Consider the following 27,500-nt stretch of genomic DNA (forward strand, 5'->3'; position numbering starts at 1 on the left):
CACATGGTCACTTGGCAAAGATGCTGGTGATGACCTAGCCGGAGAAAATTAAGAATGCAGGTTGGCAGACTTTCACAGACTTCCTAGGATACCTGCAAATTTGTTAATAAGACATCTGCAAATTTATATATAGTAAAACTAGTGGCATTTCTTTTTTTCATTATATGTGATGTAATTCATTTAGCTTATGCATCTTCTCAAATGCAAATGCAGCCTTAGAAATCTGTATTTAAAAGCATCAGTTTCTCTGTTGTTATTCCCAGGGGGAAACGGACAGACCATGACCCTTCCTGACTGGAAGGGAGAGACAGTATAGCTGGAATGCAAAGTAGTGAGATGGAAGCTTTTGCAGAAAACCTTGTTGTAATCCAGCATGGCCCCATGCTTTCCATGACCAAATAAGGAGACTTTATTAAACTACTTCTGAATTATTACTGAACAACATAATTAATACGCACACAGTACCTTTTCAAAAATTTCCAGAGAAGCATGTAAGTACACGTTTCTTCTAATAAATGATATACAGTCTCCAGAATGGATGTTAACAGATTGTTCACTGCATTTCTAAATTGAGTGAAATGCCTTTCTTTTAGTCACAGATAGCTAAGACATTTTATATGTCTGATAATGACGTTGACAAGTTATTGAGGACAGTAGATCAGTAATTACAAGGCTAAATTCTATCAAGTATGTAAAACAAACATGAGTACATAAAAAAGACTCTCACAGCACAAATAAGCATTTAAAGTATTTGTAATATATAGTAACAGTTTGGTTAATGACAAAATGATATAAACGAGGGACAAATTGAGTGTGCATTTTGTTTGACAGAGAGCACCACCAATAAAGCTTGAGGTAACCCACTTAAAATCTCTGGGCTATCAAGTGCAACTTAAGAATATCCGTTGAGAAATTATATTACACATAAAATTTGCAGTGGCTGATTTAGCGGGTGAGTAGCTAGGGATGCACATTTGAAGATTAGCATATATACTCTGTGTTATATCAAAATGAAACTTGGACTGTAACCCAAAAGATGTAGGAATGGCTTTTGACCTTGGTGCTGTAAGAGGTGATGGAACATTAGCTGATACTAGCTTACCAGTCCCGGGGGGTGAGTAAAGATAGCTTGGCCTGCTGTAATATTAAGACAAAGGCAGCACACTGTAGCATGAAACTGATGCATGTGTTCTGTTTGCTATGCAACTGTTCCATATCTGGTGTCTGGGTTAATGGTAATATCTATGCATGCTGTTATACCTAATCCTGTAATGTGTTGGCTATTACTAACCCACATACATTGATAAAACATAAACACCATAGCACGTATGGGAATGGAGTCCCCAGAGTACCCACCTGTCCCACCTCAGCTGGTCATGGAAATGGGCACCAGAACATCTGGGGAGCAACCTGGGACCTTCTCGTCCATTGGTCCTGCGCCCCCTTTGGGTGGAACCCGCCTCAGGGGATGGGGCTTGCCCCCCTGGGAACGATCGTGGACAGGATCCTGTTTCACTTCGCTAGGTCCAGGTTGTATTGCTAGTGAGCTCAATCGGGAGTTTGAAGATCTGCTACACCAGCTCGAGGGATGTGTGTCATGACTAGAGGTTTGGCCTGGCTCTTCAACTCAGCCCCCAGCACAGCCACCTTCAGGGCTGTTAAGGTGCAGTGGTGAATGCCCATGGGTGGGGACCTCAGTCCCACTGTTTGCACTATGGGGCTCATGGGCTTCCGATTTCCCAACACCCTTCCCCACCAAGGTGTTTACCCCCACGTGTCATCTATCGCCCCTGTATGCATCTTGTTTCTTTTGTCTGTTATCCTACCCAACCTACCTTCCCAAATATACTTCTTATCCCTCCCCAACATCCCACTCTCACCTGAAAAAGAAGTGCAATCTGTTCCTCAAAAAAAATCTTGCCCCATACATAGCTGTCCATTTTGCACACGTGCCCACTGGACAGATGCAATCTGGTCTAATTGGTTTCACAACATATTATTGTTGTCCTCACCACTCTCTTAGGGGGTTGAGTGTCCAAATCTACCTCCAAATTCAGTGTATATGCACATCTGTTGCTATAGAAGAAATGGGCAGATATGGGCCTTCCCTACACCCTTACAGCACATCCCTAGCTATTTTCCCTACTGTATTTCTGTCTTTGTGCCACCTTTTCACCACTTTACTATCAACTTTTTTTATTTTCTTTTAAAGAAATTAATGTGGGGGTAAGCGGGAGTAAGCACTTTTAGCAGCAGTAAGCGGGTTTAAGCCTGTTTGCATGGGTGTAAGCAATGCCTACACAGATTAAGAAATTTAGCAGCTAAATGAATATAAGAAACTAACCGGAAGTTAGCAGTGCTTACCTCACAAGAAGCCACTTACAACTGCGTTAATCACTCTGTACCCAGTGGCCCTCGTTCTGCAAAGCAACACAATAGTCAGCCTCTGCAAGGCTTGAACCCACGACCCTGCACACCATAGCCAAAGTTATTTGCCACTAAGCCACATCATAACCCTGCTCATCCAGCACAGTCATTCAACAGTACAGGAAATGTGTATATATATATATATATATATATATATATATATATATATATATATATATATATATATATATATATATATATATATATATATATATATATATATATATATATATATATATATATATATATATATATATATATATATATATATATATATATATATATATATATATATATATATATATATATATATATATATATACAGCAACATATATATGTAAGCATACATATATATCTATATATGTATATACAAACATATATTTATAGATATAAAAGAGAACATAACAAAAACATATATGGCCATATGCACCGTTAATGGGGATGAGAGGGCCCAAGCAAAATTCGTCCTGCATGTATTGATACCCCCCCCACCATCACAGCCAAACAGGTCTGCCCTTCAATACAATGCCAACTGTTGCAAATCCCATAACCAGGATTTGACACAACATGGGCACATGATGTTAAGAGTACTGCATCCCATCTGTATGATGTCAGGCTGGTATCTGTAACATATCATGCACTACAGTCTGGCTACCATAGGGAATGTACAATGTGGAAGCAATCAACATTCATAAGATACATATACACAGACACGTATATGCGGATACACACACACACACACACACACACACACACACACACACACACACACACACACACATATATATATATATATATATATATATATATATATATAGATAGATAGATAGATAGATACACATATAAATAGATATATATGTAACTACATACACACAGATATATATATATATATATATATATATATATATATATATATATATATATATATATATATATATATATATGAAGATTTTATTTATTTATTTTACATTTTTTAACTGGGCTAGTCTGACTGGATATATTTCCATTTTCAGCAGAGGCCCGGGGAGAAAAGCTCCACATTGAGACAAAAACAGTTACATAATATGCAAAAAAAGAAAGGACAATTTTATTTAACATTATTAAACATTTAAGACATAAAAAGATAATGTAAAAAGAAAAGACATTAATAGAAAATGTAGAGTAAACAAAATTAGATTACATTCATATACTATCTGCATTATTTGTGAATTAGAAGAGTTACCCTTTGGAGGGAGGATAGTTGAGAGGTAACATTTTAAAGTGGAGGTAGTAAACCACTAAAGTAATTAGAAGGTATAAAGGAGAGGGAAAGAGAAAAGGAGAGGAAATTTTGGAAATCAGAGTTTCAGTCAGGATTAACGCAGGGGCATAACCAGTGTTTTTTAAGGTAAATTCTAAGTTTATGTTTAAAAAGAGCAGGAGATGGAATGGAGGTAAGTTCAGTAGGAAGCTGATTCCAGTATTTGCCAATGGTGTTTGGAGAAAAGGGAGTCACCAGCAAGGTTATTGGATTTGGCTAAAGTTACTAGAAGTTTGCTTGAGGAGCGAAGTGAATTAAGGTTAGAGTAAGGGGTAAAATGTTGGAAAGTACAGGTGTGTTATTAGGTTGATAGAATACCTTATGTGCAAAGGTAAGTTGGGAAAGTAGCAACATGTTTTTTAATTCAAGCCAGTGAAGTTGCTGTAAGTTCAGACAGTGGTGAGTTCTAAATTGATTACCAGTAACAAATCTAGCCAGTACATATGTAGATGGTGCACACCATACGGAATAGCCATTATGCCTACTGTTGCCACCTTACCAACTGGACACTGTATGAGTCACCCATACAAATGACAGTTGTTGCCTGCAACATATACCCACAGAGAGGTCAGAGGATATAACACCACACACAGGTTTGCAAACATGGGAAAGCTTTATTTGTGTACTATTACAGTTGTAAATGTAATGTATTTAAAAGCATCAGTTTCTCTGTTGTTATTCCCAGGGGGAAACGGACAGACCATGACCCTTCCTGACTGGAAGGGAGAGACAGTATAGCTGGAATGCAAAGTAGTGAGATGGAAGCTTTTGCAGAAAACCTTGTTGTAATCCAGCATGGCCCCATGCTTTCCATGACCAAATAAGGAGACTTTATTAAACTACTTCTGAATTATTACTGAACAACATAATTAATACGCACACAGTACCTTTTCAAAAATTTCCAGAGAAGCATGTAAGTACACGTTTCTTCTAATAAATGATATACAGTCTCCAGAATGGATGTTAACAGATTGTTCTCTGCATTTCTAAATTGAGTGAAATGCCTTTCTTTTAGTCACAGATAGCTAAGACATTCTACATGTCTGATAATGACGTTGACAAGTTATTGAGGACAGTAGATCAGTCATTACAAGGCTAAATTCTATCAAGTATGTAAAACAAACATGAGTACATAAAAAAGACTCTCACAGCACAAATAAGCATTTAAAGTATTTGTAATATATAGTAACACTTTGGTTAATGACAAAATGATATAAACGAGGGACAAATTGAGTGTGCATTTTGTTTGACAGAGAGCACTACCAATAAAGCTTGAGGTAACCCACTTAAAATCTCTGGGCTATCAAGTGCAACTTAAGAATATCCGTTGAGAAATTATATTACACATAAAATTTGCAGTGGCTGATTTAGCGGGTGAGTAGCTAGGGATGCACATTTGAAGATTAGCATATATACTCTGTGTTATATCAAAATGAAACTTGGACTGTAACCCAAAAGATGTAGGAATGGCTTTTGACCTTGGTGCTGTAAGAGGTGATGGAACATTAGCTGATACTAGCTTACCAGTCCCGGGGGGTGAGTAAAGATAGCTTGGCCTGCTGTAATATTAAGACAAAGGCAACACACTGTAGCATGAAACTGATGCATGTGTTCTGTTTGCTATGCAACTGTTCCATATCTGGTGTCTGGGTTAATGGTAATATCTATGCATGCTGTTATACCTAATCCTGTAATGTGTTGGCTATTACTAACCCACATACATTGATAAAACATAAACACCATAGCACGTATGGGAATGGAGTCCCCAGAGTACCCACCTGTCCCACCTCAGCTGGTCATGGAAATGGGCACCAGAACATCTGGGGAGCAACCTGGGACCTTCTCGTCCATTGGTCCTGCGCCCCCTTTGGGTGGAACCCGCCTCAGGGGATGGGGCTTGCCCCCCTGGGAATGATCGTGGACAGGATCCTGTTTCACTTCGCTAGGTCCAGGTTGTATTGCATAGTGAGCTCAATCGGGAGTTTGAAGATCTGCTACACCAGCTCAAGGGATGTGTGTCATGACTAGAGGTTTGGCCTGGCTCTTCAACTCAGCCCCCAGCACAGCCACCTTCAGGGCTGTTAAGGTGCAGTGGTGAATGCCCATGGGTGGGGACCTCAGTCCCACTGTTTGCACTATGGGGCTCATGGGCTTCCGATTTCCCAACACCCTTCCCCACCAAGGTGTTTACCCCCACGTGTCATCTATCGCCCCTGTATGCATCTTGTTTCTTTTGTCTGTTATCCTACCCAACCTACCTTCCCAAATATACTTCTTATCCCTCCCCAACATCCCACTCTCACCTGAAAAAGAAGTGCAATCTGTTCCTCAAAAAAAATCTTGCCCCATACATAGCTGTCCATTTTGCACACGTGCCCACTGGACAGATGCAATCTGGTCTAATTGGTTTCACAACATATTATTGTTGTCCTCACCACTCTCTTAGGGGATTGAGTGTCCAAATCTACCTCCAAATTCAGTGTATATGCACATCTGTTGCTGTAGAAGAAATGGGCAGATATGGGCCTTCCCTACACCCTTACAGCACATCCCTAGCTATTTTCCCTACTGTATTTCTGTCTTTGTGCCACCTTTTCACCACTTTACTATCAACTTTTTTTATTTTCTTTTAAAGAAATTAATGTGGGGGTAAGCGGGAGTAAGCACTTTTAGCAGCAGTAAGCGGGTTTAAGCCTGTTTGCATGGGTGTAAGCAATGCCTACACAGATTAAGAAATTTAGCAGCTAAATGAATATAAGAAACTAACCGGAAGTTAGCAGTGCTTACCCCCGCGCAAAGCCACTTACAACTGCGTTAATCACTCTGTACCCAGTGGCCCTCGTTCTGCAAAGCAACACAATAGTCAGCCTCTGCAAGGCTTGAACCCACGACCCTGCACACCATAGCCAAAGTTATTTGCCACTAAGCCACATCATAACCCTGCTCATCCAGCACAGTCATTCAACAGTACAGGAAATGTGTATATATATATATATATATATATATATATATATATATATATATATATATATATATATATATATATATATATATATATATATATATATATATATATATATATATATATATATATATATATATATATATATATATATATATATATATATATATATATATATATATATATATATATATATATATATATATATATCTATACAGCAACATATATATGTAAGCATACATATATATCTATATATGTATATACAAACATATATTTATAGATATAAAAGAGAACATAACAAAAACATATATGGCCATATGCACCGTTAATGGGGATGAGGGGGCCCAAGCAAAATTCGTCTTGCATGTATTGATACCCCCCCCACCATCACAGCCAAACAGGTCTGCCCTTCAATACAATGCCAACTGTTGCAAATCCCATAACCAGGATTTGACACAACATGGGCACATGATGTTAAGAGTACTGCATCCCATCTGTATGATGTCAGGCTGGTATCTGTAACATATCATGCACTACAGTCTGGCTACCATAGGGAATGTACAATGTGGAAGCAATCAACATTCATAAGATACATATACACAGACACATATATGCGGATACACACACACACACACACACACACACACACACACACACACACACACACACACACACACACACACACACACACATATATATATATATATATATATATATATATATATATATATATATATAGATAGATAGATAGATACACATATAAATAGATATATATGTAACTACATACACACACATATATATATATATATATATATATATATATATATATATATATATATATATATATATATATATGAAGATTTTATTTATTTATTTATTTTATTTATTTATTTTACATTTTTTAACCGGGCTAGTCTGACTGGATATTTTTCCATTTTCAGCAGAGGCCCGGGGAGAAAAGCTCCACATTGAGACAAAAACAGTTACATAATATGCAAAAAAAGAAAGGACAATTTTATTTAACATTATTAAACATTTAAGACATAAAAAGATAATGTAAAAAGAAAAGACATTAATAGAAAATGTAGAGTAAACAAAATTAGATTAAATTCATATACTATCTGCATTATTTGTGAATTAGAAGAGTTACCCTTTGGAGGGAGGATAGTTGAGAGGTAACATTTTAAAGTGGAGGTAGTAAACCACTAAAGTAATTAGAAGGTATAAAGGAGAGGGAAAGAGAAAAGGAGAGGAAATTTTGGAAATCAGAGTTTCAGTCAGGATTAACGCAGGGGCATAACCAGTGTTTTTTAAGGTAAATTCTAAGTTTATGTTTAAAAAGAGCAGGAGATGGAATGGAGGTAAGTTCAGTAGGAAGCTGATTCCAGTATTTGCCAATGGTGTTTGGAGAAAAGGGAGTCACCAGCAAGGTTATTGGATTTGGCTAAAGTTACTAGAAGTTTGCTTGAGGAGCGAAGTGAATTAAGGTTAGAGTAAGGGGTAAAAAGGTTGGAAAGTACAGGTGTGTTATTAGGTTGATAGAATACCTTATGTGCAAAGGTAAGTTGGGAAAGTAGCAACATGTTTTTTAATTCAAGCCAGTGAAGTTGCTGTAAGTTCAGACAGTGGTGAGTTCTAAATTGATTACCAGTAACAAATCTAGCCAGTACATATGTAGATGGTGCACACCATACGGAATAGCCATTATGCCTACTGTTGCCACCTTACCAACTGGACACTGTATGAGTCACCCATACAAATGACAGTTGTTGCCTGCAACATATACCCACAGAGAGGTCAGAGGATATAACACCACACACAGGTTTGCAAACATGGGAAAGCTTTATTTGTGTACTATTACAGTTGTAAATGCCATGTCATATAGCTGTTTAGACTCTGAAATATATATAAACAGACTAATGCAACTGTCAAACAGATGAATTAACACAATATTCTGGAAAGGATTACATATGCTACTGTCCAGGCCAAGGCCTTCAAGTAGTTCAACAGTAAAGAGAGACTGTGCCACAGGATAACAATCAATCAACGGTAAGTAATGCAGATGTATAGTACATCAGCCTCTATCTACACTTTGTACACAATCCTTAGAGGGTAAAGACTTCAGTTGACACAATGGGATGTATCTGTTATATAAAAAGGCATAACTGAAACCATCACAATCTCACTGACAAACAGAACAGTCTTTGTGGCAGGAGGCAGTAGGCCTGCATTTACCCAAAGTGAATTGTATGGTAATGTACATCCTGATACCTTAAGGCAGCTTACCCCTGATACCCCCACATGTTGTAACAGCCTAGGTTAGTTATGGTGCACCCCCCCCCATAGACTGACATACAGGGCCATATACCACTGTTAGATACACTGGCCTCTGGACTGCATAAGGGCGCACATGTATTCTGCAGATGAAGCCCACACATAGACCCAACACCACAAAATGTGCAGGGGGCACAACAGCAATAGAATGGGGGCAGGAATGGCAGTATGACATACTCACAGGCCACTACATAACAACCCCTGGCAGGATGTCATATGGACAAAGCCTAATATGCAGGTGGAGGAAAGAGGCTGGAACACAGGTTCATATGTGAAACAGTGTTGTCATACACTAAACAAGTCACTGGGGTTACAGGATAGTCTGCAACATACCCTTAGCCAGGAATATGAAGTCAGAAGCACAAATGGATGTAGCCATGCACTAACAGAACTCAACACACATATCACAGCCAGTGATATATCTGACACAAAACCTGTGTGGTGGACAGGCAAAACATAACAGGCACAGCACTGGCCATCAAGTGGATAGGCACACAGTTGAAAGATATGCAGACTAACTACAGTCAGTGTTAAACTAGTATGTACACACAATCCCTGTAACACTGGAGCTATACAATGCATACAACAACAGTACTCACACTCTCTGTTTGTAGTTCCAGAACCTCAAACAAATATGTAGCTGGCCTGAGTCTGCAAGTCCTCTTTTAAGAGGTATTGCTATCTGCTGTCTCTAACACAGGGAGGATGTCCACCATACAGGCAAGGTAAAGGGACCACGCCCATATGATGTAGGGATTTATAGTAGTGGGTTGCCATGACAATGGTAATTGGAAGTATTACACAGCTGGCTGCATAAACGTAGCAAGTGGAGGACACTGATTGGTGCAGAGACCATCACCTGATCATGTGCATCACCCACAAAAGCCAGGATGCAATCTATTTCAGGCAGTTCAATCCATTTACTGGAAAGAAAGAGGGAGAGAGAAAGAGAGTGAGAGATGCAGAGAAATAAAGTGAAAGAGAAAAAAAAACGAAAACATACAACAGTTCCTGAACCACAACAACACCAGAAAGTACAACAAAGGAAGCAGGAGAAGGAGTGAAAAAATAAAAAAAATACTTCCTACAAGGATACTATTCACAATAGACCTCATCCCCATGATAGGTATGTGAAGAATATATGCATGTAATTGACTGTAGTTCCTGGTCCATAATACTGGGGTAGATTATATGGAATGATATACATGTGCCATCAGGTGTTGCTGTTGTAATGATCTTCAGAGTCTGCCCCTGTGGGTAGTGGGCCATACCTGTCAACTATGTAGAGCAGCACCGACTGAAAAGATGCATGCCAATATAGTGTGTGGTGTATAATGGAAGGGATGTATATTACTGTGGCCAATAGATGGTGGTGGAAGTAATGCCATAATGATGTACACATGGGATCTGCAACCCACCACTTGCAAGGCACTCAGGTTGACCTGTATTGTAGCATGCTGAAATTCAATAGGTGTGTAATAGGGTTACCTGCAATCTGGCCCTACATATACCCCCCTAATATTAGGCTGTGTGTATATGTGGCACCTGTCTGTGTTGTAGCAAGGCAGAACAGTGCAGCTATGCAAGAAGGAGTTTTGAGATTATGGACCTGATGTTTGAATGTACCCCACATATAGGTATGTATATATGTATGTATATATATATAGATATATATATATATATATATATATATATATATATATATATATATATACATATATATATATATATATATATATATATATATATATATATATATATATATATATATACATACATGTATGTCCACAGATATACAGATACCCATATGTAGACATATATATAAACGCATATATAAAACATCATATATAGCTACACATATATAGCTATATATCTATATGCACGTCTACATATAAACAAACACACACACACACACACACATTTATGCATGTAAATACATGTCCACTATATTGCCACCACAGTGCTGCATGCTATGTGTAAGGGGACAGCACACATAGTAATACACACAGATATATACAGCTGTAAGTGTGTGCAAACTGGATGGGTATGTGACATGTGAACCCCTTGTTATGACCACATTGTCCTTGTTTGTAAAGTAGGGAATGAGAATATGGGGAAGTATGGCAAGTATATTTGTGGAGGTGTTCCAGGCTGGTAGATATAGAAGACAGCCTACAGGGGTGGTAAAATGACACATGTGTGGGTAAACACCATGGATGGTGTGTGTGGTCTGTGATGTGGAAGCCCCATGGGCCCCAATATGGAAACAATGAGAAAAAGCCTCCCACCCACTGCTACTCACAACAGCAGTCCATGTAGCGAAGGTGCCTGGCCTGGAGGTAGAGCAGGAGGAGTATGTGGACCCTGTGAATGTGTACTGGGTGCCTCAAGGTGATGTAGCACATCCCATGTGTCCGTGGAGCCCACTATGGAACAGACCTTGGACCTGACCTCGGGGGACAGGATCATGTCTGTGTGTGCCCCCAGAGGGGACAATATCCCCTAAGGTGGTTTCCACCTAAAGGTAGTGTTGGACCAGTCCATTAGGAGGCCACAGGATGGGTCCCACATGTAATGTGGCCTGGTAACATGGGCAGATGAGTTTGGAGAGGTGGTTCTGCTGGCAAATATTCCCTAAACATACTATTGTGTCACTGTTATAGAACATATGTGGGTAATAATAGTCTACATAATCTTGGAACATGTCCAACAGCATGCATAGATAGCCCCAATAACACAGAATTTCAGATGTGCAGTAATCCCATAGCAAGCATACCACAGGCATATATGGAACCATATTGGCCCTGACAATGGCATGCAGGTGAATAGTCTGTAACAGGTCAGCAATGATAGTGTCCACAGGAAAAATGCCTGCAAACACATAGCACAAAGTGTGGTACAATACAATATATGTCCCACTGGTAGGTTAGCTGTAGCCATACCTACTGAGTTGTGTGTACAGTTTGTTGTCACTGATATGGTGGGGGGTGACATAAATGTATATCAAGAACTGTGGTAATGTTGCTGTATGAGTTGCTCAGACCTGTTTCCATCATTATGTCTTTAAGGCAAGATGTCACATGGCCGCCTCCTTGCTTATCCAGCTGCTGAAAATGACATAGTGCTAAACTATCTAATCCAGCACTACCCTGTCCTATTTAGCCAGGCCACCCATGAGCAGCAGAAGCAGACTGCCCTGTGGAATGAACTAGTCCATAGGGTCAATGATGTCGGGCTGCACAACCACAGTTATGAGCAGGTCCGGCATCATTATCCTGGCCTGCTTCACAATGCCCATTGGCATGCTGCTGCAGTCTGGGGTTAGCAACTCGCAACATGTGTTGAGGAGCTCCTCGCCAGCCTCGTCGCACTGACCCTTCCACACAGCCAACAACTGCCAGACACCATTGTGGAGGTGGGTGCTACCCACAAACTGGCTGAGGAGCATGCAGGTAAGGCCATAGGGCACATCAGTAGACCACTGTTTTGTATGCATCTGCATCTGTACAGGTAGATCATGCAAATTTGACATATCATATATATAGTTTGTTGCTGCATAGTAGTAATAAACAGATGTGCATACATGGTAGCATTGTGGACATATACTCTTGATGTATTGTAATGCTGCACCCACCCTGTAGCAATGCCACAGGTGTTGCCACTGACTTTGCATATCTCACCCTCTTATGTAGGTCCCTCAGGGGTACCACCAAGCCAGCAGCCTGTAGCTGGTGAGTATGGCTTATGCTGATTTTTGCCAATACACTGGGCATGTAATGGCTATGGTATATTCCATGCACACATCTAACACACATACCCCATCTTTATGTCTTTCAGGCAAGATGTCACATGGACGTCTCCTTACTTATTCAGCTGCTGAAAATGACATGGTGCTAAACTATCAACCTCACTATGCGTGTGTGTGTGTGTGTGTGTGTGTGTGTGTGTGTGTGTGTGTGTGTGTGTGTGTGTGTGTGTGTGTGTGTGTGTGTGTGTCGGTAGGTGGTTATTTTGTCTGTAGGGTCATTCTGGTGAAGTGGAGGGAGGTTGATGCATGTAGGATGTGTTTGCGCATGTGTGTGTGTTTGTGTGGGTCTCCATGTATGCACATGTGGGATTGTGAAGTTGTTCATACAGCAGTACTTCCCCTTGGGATCATGAAGTACATGGACATGGACTGACACACGACACATCAGGAATACTTGTCTGACATGTAATCACAGGGCAGCTGATATAATAAGGTCTGTAGCATGGAACATGCATTGGGAGGGAAAGTAGACACCAGGTATACCCTTAATATTTCATTCAGCAGAGAGGTGACCAACAACCCACATATGCAGCACTACAGACGCAATGGGGAATTACTAGACAACACCAAGAAGTGTATACATATATTACAGTTGCCACATGATAGGTTGATTGAACAGCATATCTGGCATGTACTGAGCAATACTTACACATGGCACTCCATTACATGAAATTATGAAGTGAACATAGTAGCCCTTCACATATACGGGCCATGCTCATGATGTCCGGGCATACACAGGGTGAACACTGAATGACAGCAGTGAGGCCATGTAAAACTACTCCACTTATGTCAGGGAAGTAATGGAGTAACAGGTCTTGTGTCATGATCACTTGTCTAGGCATTTAGAGGAATGATACATTAATGAGTGGTATTAATGAGTGCATGTTACCAAGTGTGATGCAAGATGGGGAACGCATAGGAATAAATATGGAACTGTTTGTAAAGTCAAGGACAAGTAAGTATTAAGGTGTTTTGTGTGTGTGCGTGTGTGTGCGTGTGTATGTGTGTGTGTGTGTGTGTGTGTGTGTGTGTGTGTGTGTGTGTGTGTGTGTGTGTGTGTGTGTGTACTGTTATGCAATGTGCTACAGGTCTTAAAGTGTATTTCTTGTTTTCCCCCACAGGTGGTGAGGTGGGTGCATGCAATCTGATGTTTGTCTTCATACAGACACCAAAGGTGATGATATTACTGTTGAGGAACAGGTGGGGTTGTCAGGGTCTAAAACAACACCATCATTTGACATCCCCTTTTTAGCCAACCCAACCTCGCATACAGTTTCAGTGCCTATACATACCCCATCACCAGTGGCCATAGTGGAGGGACAGCTGGTGGTTGGTGGCAGTGCACAGGAGAGTGTGGCATCCATGCCTACTGTGTCTGGTTACAGCAGGCATAGCCAGATGTCCGGCAGGGCATGACATAGGCAGATGTCCCAGGGTGCACATGGTAGGGCTGCTGGTCATCATGCCCCTGGCAGATGCACCACAAATGGTACCAACAGGCGCATGTTTCAGGCTATCATGGGGGTGCAGGCATGTATGGAACTGTACACCTGACTGGGCCTAAGGCTGCAGAGGGCTGCTCTCACATCTGCAAGCAACAACTTCCATGAACTGTCTGGTGGCCTCCGTGCTTATACAGAGCTCATGGATAGATGGTTTGGTGAGATAATGGGCCTCATCAATCGTGGTTTGTCCATGCTTTAACATGTGGTGGGAGTGTGGCAATGGCTGCGTGGACGTAGGCCAGCAACACCAACAGCTGGTGGTCAATGTGGACATGTTAGGACACCAAGCTGCACCCGTAGTGGCAGTACCAGCCCCAGCACTGCAGGAGGGGTGCTATCCACACCACAGCAGGCCACGAACACATGGTCCTGACCAGTCCCAGGAGGGACCTGGTTCCAGCAGACATCTGTCATCATCAGGGTGGGAGAGTAGCACACTGAGGCGTGTACCTGGGCATGCCCATGGAACCCTTGGCAGGCACAGTCCATGAATCCATGGCCAAAGGCTGTGAACTGCAGACACTGCCAGGTATGGTCTGCAGCTGTCCATAAACACCTGTATAGGGCAGCCACATGGCAGAACTGTGTGCATGCATACCCACACACTATAGAAATGCACCTAGGGCAACCTCATACCTACACACACCACATCACCACCCCCAGTTCAACTCATTACACACCTCACCCACACACAAGGTGTCAAATGTATGGCCCACCCTTGGCCTCTGGCAAACCAACAACATACTCTGTGCATATGATGATACCTGTGCCACATGTCTGTCATCCATAACATCGATGCAGGGACAGGCTAATATGGTTCCGATGCAGATGGTGACTTTACTACAGTGTACCAAAGTACTGCAGTGTAACATGTTGCCAGAAGTAATGTTTAATGCATACATGTCATGTAGTGTAGCCGTGCAGCAATGATGCATTATAGCTTTTAGTAACACCGGTTGATTGTGGTTTCCATAATGTTATCCATTTGTGTTGTAGGTGTACATGTGTCAGCAGGAGGATGGTTTGCAGTCATATTCCACAAGGTGTATGGCACTGTGGTGACACCATGGCCGTGACATATCCGGGTGCAGTTGAACACATGTCACAGGTTTGTATAACAGTTATTGCCTGTGCCACATGGATAGCTGAGCCGCTGGGATGTGTATAATCTCTAACCTGATGTAGACCCATCCACATACATGCACAGTCTTACTTGGCAACACTGGGACTAGACCACCTACCTAGTTATGTAGTGGTATTGAAGTGTGTGGCTTTCACTGCACACACCACACAGCATTTTGGGGTGAGATGTGTTCCAGGTTACATGTTACATGCATTACATCCCCAGACATATACACTATGCTAATTGGGGATGTAATGGTTGTATTTGGACACTACATAGTGTGATACACCATCATATATATATTAACAGACACATAACAGGCAGACACACGTCTGAGAGACATGGGCTTATCACTGCTAACTAACTTGAGCATGTGTCCAATGTGTTACAGGTAGGCTGCACACAGCACATGCATAACTGGGCTGGATTGTGGTATTAGTTACCTGTATGGTTGATGGTGACAGTGGTCACCATAATGAGGTACATGGGACATATACCGGGTGCACCTTGGAGTAATGAGAGTGTACACAGCACCCACATCCCCCAGTGGATATTGTACTGCCTCAAACCCATGATGCCACTCTGACATACCCACATCACACATTGTCCACAACTGAGATACAATCCACTGTATATCTCAATTGTGGTACTACAGGGATATGTATCTAATGCACATGCCACAGGCATAGTAGGGCATTGCATTGTCATGCCTCACCTATGTGCAGCAACAACACTATCTGTACTACTGTGTGGCAATGGGTATTGTAATTGGAGTATGTGGCCTTGGAATGCTGTACCCTACAGATATACAGACATGCACACATATACACACTTGCCAGAACTCAATGGGTATCCCATGCCTATTGACCCATTTGTACAACACTGTTGTGCTGGTACACCAAGGCTTGTGAAGCAGGTAGAGGGAGGAGCATAGCAATGTGCATTAATTTGACCCATACAGCAGCAGCCACAACTGACTATGGCAATGGGTGTTGTGGTGGTGGTGAAAGCCCTCATGCAATTCCCATGTACAGGTGTACTAACACACAGACACTGCTGTCCTCAGTAATGAACATGTACACATATGTCAGTACTGGGGTGCACTGCTGCAGGTGGTCATAGCTGTGTACCTAGCTATTGTCCACAGAGAGATGGGTTGTGTAGGGGATGTGTGCACAGTGGTATCCTGCCATCTGCCATGTGCCAGCAAGCAATCTATTGACAGACACCACTGTGGAGACCCTCAGGGTGAGAGTGATATATATATAATTCAATCCTCTGGGTGCCTCCTGCACATGGCCACTGAGGTGATCCAGTTGAGATGTATGCAACATGTTTTACAACACATGGTTAGTGTCTGTGATGGAGACCTGTACCCAAGCATGTTCAGTTGACTGCATTGTAAAGTGGAGGTGCCCGTGCCATGTAGTGCATACAGGGTGTTGTCACCTATATGTGACAATTCTTACACAGCTGGGCAGACATGTCAGTGTCAATCAAGCATAGGATGCCTGCACATATCCCAGTTGGATACCTGCCATTTGCACATCTGTACAGTGACTGACAGGCATCAGCTTGGCAGGTAGCTATGCAGTAGGATGAATGTCTCAACAGGTAGACATTTGACAACAATATGTATGCCATAACTACATGTTGGAAGCCCTCATTAACATGTGCTGTACAGGCGGTAGTCTACAGTTACATTAGACATGTCCGATCATTATCCAGTAGGGGATATATACTGTGACACAGCTCACACACCAAGGACAAAACAGGGGGTCCTCAGAGTCCAGTTATGCCTGCAGGTGTGATTTTTGTCAGTACTACATTTAGCACTCTACTCTTGCCTGGTAAAGCACTGTCAACAGTAGCACTGCCATGATACACTACATGCCAGTGTGATAGCACATACCCTGGGTTACTACCCCTGTATGTAACACATTTACATGGATAACAGTGCTGTACATGCCTCATATACTTGTGTGTCCCAGACATGACACTTACACCCCTTGCTACTGTAATGACAGCACATAGGTGCATGTATTGTACATGGCATTACATACACTTATTACAGATGCCATTATCTTGCTATGTTATCAGAATGGATGGTGAGCACTGGTTACCAGGGCTAAGCCATACTTAGCAGGTATCAACATTGCTCCAATGTAACAGCTAAGCTGATTTGTGCACTAAGTGAAGCCTACATGGTGTAAGCGCATGTACATTTACCTTTAGCTTAGCACCACTTAGCTTTGGGCAAACCCGTGCAAATGTGCTTAAAGCTGCCCAGAGCTGCCTTAATCCCTCTGTATCCAGCAGCCCTTGTTCTGCCCAGCAACAAAATAAACAGCCTTTGCAGGTCTTTAACCCAGGACGCTGTACACTATAGTCACACCAGTTAACCACTACGTCATGACCCCTGTGAAGACAGCTGTTGTTTTTCCAATATATCTGTCAATACACATACTGATTAGTATTGAACAATTGCCTTTACTTCCACAATTGTGTAGTACTTGTTATTGATATTACTGTTGCATCGCATATGTTATTATATCATAATGTACACATATCAGATACATCAGTGGCCAAGCTATGTCCTCAGAAACAACCCCTACTATACATATTTTTAGCAGTCTGATATCTGACTGGCTTGCTATCAGGTATGATGCCAATAAATAATGGTGTACATGACATATGCACCTCTTACTGCAGGGCATATGCACAAAGGTTGACAGTCTTGTGGCTGGAGCTATGAACACTGCCCTAATATTGGCATGTTGCTGTGATAACCTCATGCATTTACTGTCATACCAGGGTTTGTTGTGACATATATTCTATGAGGGATATGAAGTCAGTAACTCTCATGGCTGTCACCATGTACTGACTGCAATCCTCACACTATGATTCTGCAGTTCTCAGATAGGTGTTCTGTGAGTAACATAAGAAACAAGAGGCTCCACACACCGCCCATTCTGCAGATGACCCTACAGATGGGGGTTTGCTCAAAAACATAGCACTGTCATGACAGGTATTAAAACATGTAGACTAGCCATATTAACACACACTCTGTTAAACCAACATTACTCCAAATGCAGAATAGCAACATTTATGGTCTGTAGTCATGTCAGGCACATCCCCTCCAACGTGTTGGCCTGTTTCCACAGTGTATGTTGTTAGAGTTAAATCCCAAATCCATCTGTGATGCTGTTTGCCAAACACCAGATCTAGGTCCTGCTCACAGTGAATGAAAAGGCCCAACACCAACATGAAGTTCCTAGATATTGGAGTGTGTTTCCATGTAATTAGGTATGGAAATGTTACCACAGCTGTTCCACTTGCAATCAGTTAGATGAGGGCTGCAAGTCACGCAGAGACCATCAGCTGATTATGAGCATCTCTTACAAAACACAAGCTGATGCCTAAGCAAAGCAGGTGTAGTTCTCCACATCCACCAGAGACAGAGTGAGAGAGACAGAGACAAAGTAAGTCAGGGAAGGGGTGGGAGAGTAAAACCTAAGCATGTTTGTGTCACACACCTACCAGTACAGGGTTTCAAACCCCTGATTGACTATATATTGCTATCACATGTCTATGCAGTTATTGCATGTGCCACTTAGCTTACATGTTGAGGAGTTCTTCAAATGTATATGTGATGGTGAGTGACATCTGCAACAGTGATATGGTAGCAATATGGTAGGTGTGGTACACGTGCCTGTCCACATGAACAGGTGTCAGCGTCAACACAGCCGCACTCTCTCAGGGACTCACACACATTGACATACTTGGAAGGGTTAGGAATACACTTCCTAACTAGTTTGTTTGTCACAATACAGTAATGTGCAGGTATCACATGCACCACAGGGGTTATCCAGAGGTTATATGGACAAAGGGTATGTGAAGGTGTCTGACATCAGACAGCATGCTTCAGTATGCCAATGGGGGTTGTAGTGAGTGTGAATGTGGTTGAAAGCATCATACAACACACACACACAGACACAGGGTGCCAGTACTGACATGCATGCATGCATTGCTTCATGGGTGCATAGTGGTTGACTGTGTCAGAAGGCTATACAAGGCTAGGGCTAGGTGAAGGGTATACCTTGGCTTCAGGCCACATGACAATGGTCTGCAGCATGGCTCAGAGGGTTAGTGTCTGGATTGGCCCACACAGGTTGATATTGTATTCACCATCCAGTCACCTGGGTAACTATTGTGTGTGGCCATTGCTGTGCAATACTTGACAAGTATGTGTTCTTTAGTCCATGACATGGATGCTGCCTGAGATGTGCACACATCCCACATTCATGTACAGTGACATGTGGAACTGTACCTGCTGTGTCTGTCCCATATTGTGTACACAGATTGTTATCATCAGATGTGCCAGTCCTGGCCTCATGTGGTGAGAACTGGTAATGGACAGCAGGTTGACCCTGCACCTACATTGATAGCATGATACAGTATTCCCTGGTGTCAGTAGCATCTGTCCATACATGGCATGTGTTTAAGGCATGGTATGTCCTTTGTGGGTCACATTTTGATGGCACAACAGGTGTTTCAGACATCCAGTGGAGAATATAGTGAAGGTGCACTGTCTGCATGTACATGCCTATTGTACTGATGGACAGGGTGCCATGCCCTCTGTAGTCCACTGCAATCACACCATGTTTACTATCTGTGGGCAATATGCAGGGTACTACCAACATAGTGGTTGTTGCCGAAGGCAAGTGTGTTTGTGTATGACACATGGGTTGACACTATTCTCAGGGTAATACAAGAGTTGTTAACTTTGTTCGCCAGGCCTTGATGTCACATGTAGGGGTATGAATTGGCACCCCAGCCTGTTGGCTATTTCACATCTGTTTTCCTTGTAAGGTGGACATTGTGTCATATAACAGGGCCACTATATAAGAAATTTGCAAAATCCACTCCACAATGTGTCCAGGTGTTACACACTCACAGCCACCTCCACACAGGATACGAATGACAAACAGACACACTTGCCATGTCTGGAATTAAACCTCCTACCTAACTAGTTTATTACACTACAGTATTATGCAGTTATAGGATGCGCCATGGAGACTATTGGAGTACTCTTTCCCCAAAAGTGTATTTCACTGGGAATGACATCAGCAGGATTGCCAAAGAAGGTCAATGGAGGTTGTAGTGACTGTGAATGGCCTCAAAAGCATTGCACTCTACGCAAAGAAACACACACACAAACATCCACACCTGCCATGTGTGGGAATAGAACCTCTACCAAAGTACTATATCACACTACAGCATTACAGTTTTATAGGACACACCACAGAGATTATTGGGCTACTCCTCTCCCAAAGGTATATTTCACAGTGAATGACATCCGCAGGCTTGCCAAAGTAAGGTATTTGAAATGTAGTAAGTGTGACTAGCCTAACAAGCATTGTTCCCTACACAGACAAAGAAACACACTCACAAACATATAGAACCCCTACCAAAATACTATGTCACACTACAGCATTACGCTGTTATAGGATGCACCATGGAGATTACTGGGCTACTCCTTTCCCAAAGGTATATTTCACAGTGAATGACATCAACACCCTTGCCAAAGTAGGGCATTTGAAATGTAGTGAGTGTGACTAGCCTAAAAAGGCATTGCTCTCTACACAGACAGAGACACGCACACTCACAGTTGCCATGTCTGGGATTACAACTTCTACCTAACTAGTTTATCACACTACAGTGTTATGCAGTTATAGGATGCACCAAGGATATTACTGGACTACTCTTTTCCCAAAGGTGTATTTCAAACTGAATGAAATCAGCACCCTTACCAAAGTAGGCCATTTGTAATGTAGTGAGTGTGACTAGCCTAAAAAGCATTGCTCCCTACACAGACACAGCCACACACACAAACACACATGCACACAGCTGCAATGTGTGGGATTAGATCTCCTACCTAACTAGTTTATTCCACTACAACATTACACAGTTATAGGATGCACCATGCAGATTACTGGGCTATAGCTTTCTCAAAGGTGTATTTCAAAATGAATGACATCAGCAGCCTTGCCAAAGTAGGCCAATTGTAATGTAGTGAGTGTGACTAGCCTAAAAAGCGTTATTCCCTATACACACAGAGGCACACACACACACACACACACACACACACACACACACACACACACACACACACACACACACACAGTTGTCATGTCTGAGATTAGAACTCCTACCTAACTAGTTTATCACACTACAGCATTATGCAGTTATAGGACACGCCACAGAGATTACTAGGCTACTCGTTTCCCAAAGGTGTATTTCAAACTGAATGTTGTGAACTGCAGGGTTGTGATAGTAGGGCTATGAGGAGGGCAGTGTGTGCATGGGGCAGTACCCATTCATCTAGAAGTGGAAAAGCCACACTCAGGCACACACAGGTTTATATTCTGCAGGTACCTGTATACAACTGCTAGATGACTACTGCTTTGTACAGTCATGTTGCACCACTAGCACTTGCACCACAGAGTCTTTAATGCTGAGGAATACCAGTGGCTAATTTCTACAGTGAGTTACATTTACACATCATGTAGTGTTAGCCATTTGGCTGTGTGCTAGGTAGGACAGGCCTCATGATGGAAGGCTCTTTGTCACTGTCACTCTCTTTCACACATCTATGTATGTGTACTTTTGGCATATTATAGTGTGTTGTCCTTGGATATATGAGTGTATTCCTATCCAATGTGTGTGCAAAGCATGACTGGGGCATTCTGAGGAGGTAATATGCACTAACATCTGCAACTGTCAGATATGTTTGGTCCACTGTTATTGGCAGACATGGGCTTAATTTGTTTAAGTGTGTGAGCATGCCAGTATGCCCTTCTGTATTGCATATGTGTATCCATTGCAGGTAGTTTGTACTCCAGTGCAGACTTTGTGATCTACACCTACAGCTAACAAACTGTTTCTGCAGGATATCTGTAGATTGGTTGGCAATATGGGGTCAAACTCTACAAGGGATAGTGTGTACTGTAGGTGATTGTGTTTGTGCTGCTTCTGCTACATGGTAGTGGTGTTAACAGAGATATTCAGACATGTGTACTGTTATACATTGTGATGTTTTATGTCCTCAAGTACTGTCAGGTGGACATTTTTGCTTGCAGTGATGTCCTGGGAAACATAGGGTAAATGCAGCTGTGTCCAGTATTGTGGTCAAATGCCTACATAGTCATGGCAAGTTATGCCATTCTGGAGGGGGTGTTGCAGACAATTGCTGCTGGGTCTGTGTATCCAGTTCAACACCTTGGTACAGTGATGGCAGAGGATCCCATACTTGTAAATCCATTGTTGTGACAGTATGACCGTATCTTGTTGTGGCAATATCTCACAGCTGTACAGATTCACACAGGTTAGCCAGAGGCAGGGGTCAAAAGTCAGGACATTACCCCTATTGTGGTGTACAGGCAGGTTTGTAGCCACCCATTTTTGTGATTGAAGCCAGGGATAGTATGTGCACATGGCTGTTTGTTGGATTTTGTACATTCCATGATGCTCATGCTCCCACCCCCCTATTATTATATCCTCTTCCATACATTATGCATACATTCTCTGATACTTCCCCTATAGATATCATCTCATCACAGCTGTGTTTTGTGAGTTATGTTGTTATTTGCGTGTCCATGATATAACATACACTGGCAGTATGGGTGAGATGCAGGCCTTTGGCAGAGGCCTGTAGGCCATTTGGTGGTGATGCAGGGCAGCTGTAGCAGGCTGTTGCAGTCTGTCAGTCCTACAGTTCCAGACTGCTATACAGTATATTCCCCTGAGGTGACAGGGTAGGTGTGCTAGGTGTTCATGCTAATACTTTCTATTAGTATTGATCAGGTGGTGTGGATGCTGGCAGGGTGCTGCTTATAGCTAGGGACACAGCTGCATGGCACACCTGCAATGCATGCTGCATTCTTTCGCTATTGTCATACACAGGTGGAGGCCATATTGTACCCATTCCCAACTGCAGGGATACAACCAGAGAGGTACCTGTGGGTGGTGTTTGGGTGAGGTGGGTGCATGTGTGCTATGGACACTACATGCATCTGACGCACAGATATGCATGGGGCATTCCATTTATGCTGGCTTGTGCAGGGACACCAGCCGTTTCCCAATACATCAGTCCTATCACCTTTGTAATCTGCAAGTGTTCGGCCAGACGACATCGGTATTCCCTACTACAAGCCCAGATAATGTGAGACATACCTGTATGTGCAATTCCAAGGGTGTGCCCATTTCACAGTTACACATTATATACTGCATGTCTGGGGTACTTTTCCCTGTTTACTGCTTGTATAGCTAGCACAACAGTCATGCCATGTCTATCTTTCAGATGGTGACACATATTACTGCCATACATTTACAATGGCTTACTACTAGCATGTATTATACTGGGGAGCATTGTCTTTGGCACTGAAGTTGTGAGGGCTTGGCTCTGTCATCAACAGTAGTGGGCAATGGCCACCAGGTCAATCCTCAACATGCATACATACTAACCACTCTCACACAATATGAAAATCACAAACCTAACACACGCATACATGCATATTGTACAAATGCTACAATCTATCCTGCTACCTTGGCCACCTCAGGTCATCTGTGCTCCACTGGTATTAAACCTACACATACGTGTTACTACATGTCTACATCGGATTGGAGGTGGGGTGCACCTGACTATCACTACATTTCTACATAGGATTAGGGGGGGCACACCTGACTGTTACTACATTTCTACTTAGGATTGGAAGGGGCACACCTGACTGTTTCTACATTTCTACATAGGATTGGGGGGGGGGGCACACCTGACACTTGTACACATTTGTGATGACTGCACTGGTATGTCAGGTGCTCCATTTCATTCTGTATTCTAACCTGTCATGCTGACTAGAGACATATCAGTGTACTACAGCTCTTAGGTTTGAGTGATGTACATTTCAGTTTCTGACTTCCTAACCTTCAGAACTAACATCCCACTGCCTGACCTGCTGTAGTCTGTCTGTGTAGGCCTGGGGGGCAGGTTACCCATAGCCATCATTTAGAAGTCTTAGCATGGCTTTTGTTTATGTTTGTCTACATCTGTCCTACTGGCTGAGACTGTTATTTGGTATGTGAACCTCCCTGACTGGCATGTGTGTGTTATATGGACACACATGTGACCCAGCACATTTCCTGCAGTGGGTTTTGTCGCAAGGTGTAGTACTGGCTACTATGGTGACACCAGTGTTTGTTACAGATCTCACAGTGCCACTATAGGTGTCTACTATCTGTTGGCATCCCATTCAGCCACCCAATTTCCTTGCATGCTCACATCCATACCATAGATACAAGTAACAATACATACTATTCCCTTTGGCAAATGGTAAGGAGAGTGGCTTACCTTGTGGGTGTGCCAGTATTGAGGATGGTGCTAGAGGGCGGCCTATGTCAGATGCACATAGTACACTCCATATATATGGCTGAGCATGTGTAGTGTCATGTCTGGCATCCCTTTTACTGTATGTGCAAGTCAGAGAGTGGTGTCATTCCCTGGGTCCCTCATGTGTCAGTGTATGTGCTACACATTGCCTCTTTGCCAAGGCCAGGGCATACTGAGCATGCCTCTTTCTGCCTACTGGGGCAGGCTCAGGTTGTTTCTCCTCTGAGTCACTCTGTGCCTGTGCAGGTCTTGGCAATGGTGGGGGGCTGTGTAGCCCTACCCCATGCTGTTCCTGCTGCAGCTTTTTCCGCAGGATCATATTTTGTAGCATGGCACATACAATGACAATTTGAGTACATGTAGCTGTGGAGTACTGCAAGGCTCCACCAGATGCATCTAGGCACTGGAACCGTGACTTGAGCATCACATGGTCTATTACAACTGTAGTCTGTGCGTGTGCCTCATTATGGAGTTCTTGTTCGTGTGTGTGTGTGTGTGCATTTCTGATGGATGTCATCAGCCACGGCTCCAGTGCATAACCAGCATCCCACACTGGGTGACCGTAAGGGATGTCCCCACTGGAAAATCTCTGGTACAGCTGCATCAGATGCCAGATGTGGGAATCGTGATAGCTTCCAGGGCAGCCAGCACACACATTCATTATTATCCCCTGGGCATCGCACATGATCTGGCAGTTGATGGAGTGGAAGCCCTTGCAGTTCATGTAGACCGTACTCCGCTCACCGGGTGGTGCTTTGATCCATATGTGCATGCAGTCTATAGCACCCACTACCTCAGGGTATTCTGCTATTTGGTGGAAGAGATGCATATTGCTGGCCAACGCCTCATGTGCTGACATGGCATCCAGGAACTGGTGGAGTACCCTGGATGTTGGTGCCTGTGAGATCCCCATGATATCCCCAGTTGGCCTTTGGAAGGTTTCTGTAGCTAGTATTCCTAGGCCTACACATACCTAGGTATCCACTGGGATGGATTCCCCTCCATTAGTTCTGTGTGTGAGGCATGGCCGGTACAGCTCAACAATTTGCTGTAGGAGGTTCCTGTCCACCCTATAGCGCTCCACTACCTCCAGTTCATGTAGCTCCTGGTAGGTTACCCTAGGTCTGTACACTGTTCTGCGTCTCCTCACTGTGGGTTGGTCAACAGCATTCTCATCCTCACCACCCTCAGCCTCTTCCACATGTTGATATATGATAGCTATTGCAGCCCCTATCATTTTGTTGTTTTTGTTTATTAAAATTCTCTCACTTGTATACACCGGTGGTGTATAGTATGTGAGAAAAATCAGAGGGAAAGGTGTTTGCATAGTCGATAGTAGTGTTCTGGGTTGGGTTGGTCTGCTGCCTGTGTAATTGGCTGATTCTGATACATTTCACCTGCCTGCTATGCTAGTTCTACTGTATTACCTTCCTACCGCTATTTTCCCTTCCCATTGCCTTCCTGTTTATGCCTGAAGGTGCGCCACGCAAACACAGTGCTCAAATGGGCACAGAGCTGCTATTTGTTTTCCTTTAAATCCTGGTGCATGGTGCGCACACCTGCTTAGGCAATGTAAAGAGTGCTAGACAGCCTCAGACACACCCCCTTACTTAGCTCTGCTAAGCTAAGGGCAAACCCGAGCCATAGGGCTCCAATCCACTTACAGTATGCCTGACACCCCCCCCCCCTATGATGTCAGCTAACTCCTAGTCTTGCACCAAGCTATTCCTGCTCTTACACTGTTGGGTGCTGGGTAGCATGCAGGGGAAATCTGGGATTCAGTATCATTCCCCTCATTTGCATAAGATTGCTAATGCATAGTTACAGGTCCCACACTGACCCCCCCCCTTAGCAACAGCTATTAAATGGCCATGTTGTCTTTTGTCTACCATTGAGTATAATGGCAAAATAGTGATTTTGTTTAGAATGCTTATTTTAATTTTTTTTTTTTCTTTTCGCCCAATCCCGTTCATTCACTGTCAGCAGGACCTAGATCTGGTGTTTGGCAAACAGCATCACAGATGGATTTGGGATTTAACTCTAACAACATACACTGTGGAAACAAGCCTAAACACAGGAGGGGGATGTGCCGGACATGACTACAGAATGTAAGTGTTGCTATTCTGCATTTGGAGTAATGTCGGTTTAACAGGGTATGTGTGGATATGGCTGGTCTACATGTTTTAATACTTCTCATGACAGTGCTATGTTTTTGAGGAAACCCCCATCTTTAGGGTCATCTGCAGAATGGGCAGTGTGTGGAGCCTTTTGTTTCTTGTGTTACTCACAGAACACCTATCTGAGAACTTCAGAAGCATAGTCTGAGGATTACAGTCAGTACATGGTGACATCCATGAGTGATACTGACTTCATATCCCTCACAAGACATATATCACAACAAACCCTGGTATGACAGTAAATGTATGAGGTTATCACAGCAACATGCCAATATTAGGGCAGTGTTCATATCTCCAGCCACAAGTCTGTCAACCTTTGAACATATGTCATGCAGTAAGAGGTGCATATGCCCTGTAGACCATTATTAACTGACATCATACCCGATAACAAGCCAGTCAGATATCAGACTGCTAGACAT

This window comes from Protopterus annectens, chromosome 11.part0, assembly GCF_019279795.1.
Source record: "Protopterus annectens isolate FY-2018-M chromosome 11.part0, PAN1.0, whole genome shotgun sequence".
In the NCBI taxonomy this organism is placed as follows: Eukaryota; Metazoa; Chordata; order Ceratodontiformes; family Protopteridae; genus Protopterus; species Protopterus annectens.